This window comes from Octopus bimaculoides, chromosome 1 (genome assembly GCF_001194135.2).
Source record: "Octopus bimaculoides isolate UCB-OBI-ISO-001 chromosome 1, ASM119413v2, whole genome shotgun sequence".
In the NCBI taxonomy this organism is placed as follows: Eukaryota; Metazoa; Mollusca; class Cephalopoda; order Octopoda; family Octopodidae; genus Octopus; species Octopus bimaculoides.
In genome coordinates, this window is record NC_068981.1 from 93,028,274 (window position 1) to 93,029,197 (window position 924).

At 32.1% G+C, this 924-nt stretch overlaps 1 long non-coding RNA gene across 2 annotated transcripts in view; it reads left to right on the top strand.

The window, feature by feature from the left end:
- Positions 1-924, top strand: part of LOC106872775 (uncharacterized) — a 141,168-nt gene that overhangs the window by 133,855 nt on the left and 6,389 nt on the right. Inside the window, exon 4 of one of the 2 annotated variants that reach the window (XR_008264224.1) lies at positions 333-483. The exons of the other annotated variant lie outside the window; for it this stretch is intronic. This is a non-coding gene — a long non-coding RNA (uncharacterized LOC106872775). The remainder of the gene's footprint in view (positions 1-332; positions 484-924) is intronic. 2 annotated transcript variants of the gene reach the window in all.

The window sequence follows — 924 nt, forward strand, 5'->3', positions numbered from 1 at the left end:
CCGATCTGTATGTATGTATGTATATATATATATGTATGTATGTATGTATGTATGTATAAACACACATAGGCGCTTTTATTTTGATTTATATTTATATAATTTAAGCACGGGTTCACAATACTAAATTACTGTCAACTATGGTTCGTATGTTTCACTATGGAACTAAATAAACAACTTCTACAACTTCAAAAATTTTAAATAACACTGACAATAATAGAGGACATGAACGTATATAATCAGATGTAAACAATAGAAGAATATTACACGCAATAAATAATCTAGAAAATACATAAAGTGTTGTATATATGATGCCATTTCTTCTGTGTTATTAGGAGACCTGGAGGAAATTATCATACATTCAGGCGAATAAGACATACAAGTGCAATGCGGTTGCCGGCAGTAACGAACTACAAGTGGTCAGAAAACTAATCGATCGATGTAGACGTGATTTCACGTTGTATGTGGTAAATATAATTCCTAAAGGTAAATACTTACACATACAATCTCACATGCACACGCAGGCATGACCACAGAAAAGCAAATAATACGCGGCAATATTCATATTATATTTATATAAGTTTCATTTCATTTTGCACCAGATATAGACATCTAGTCTAGAGTGTTCTCTCTCTTTTCGTTATGATATATTATTTAACAGTTTTTCACTATCAGTCTCATATTTCATTTGTATGTCGCATACGTGGGACTCAGTGTCTCGAAATATTAATTCTCAACTTTTTAATATTTTTTTTCCACAAACTACATTCAGTTTTGAACATGCATTTTCCGTCTTGGGCAGGTGTTCCTATTATTGCCTCGGGCCCACCAATGCCTCGTGAGTAGATTTGGTAGACGGAAACTGAAAGAAGCCCGCTGTATGTATGTATATATATATATATATATATATATATATATATTGGAGAA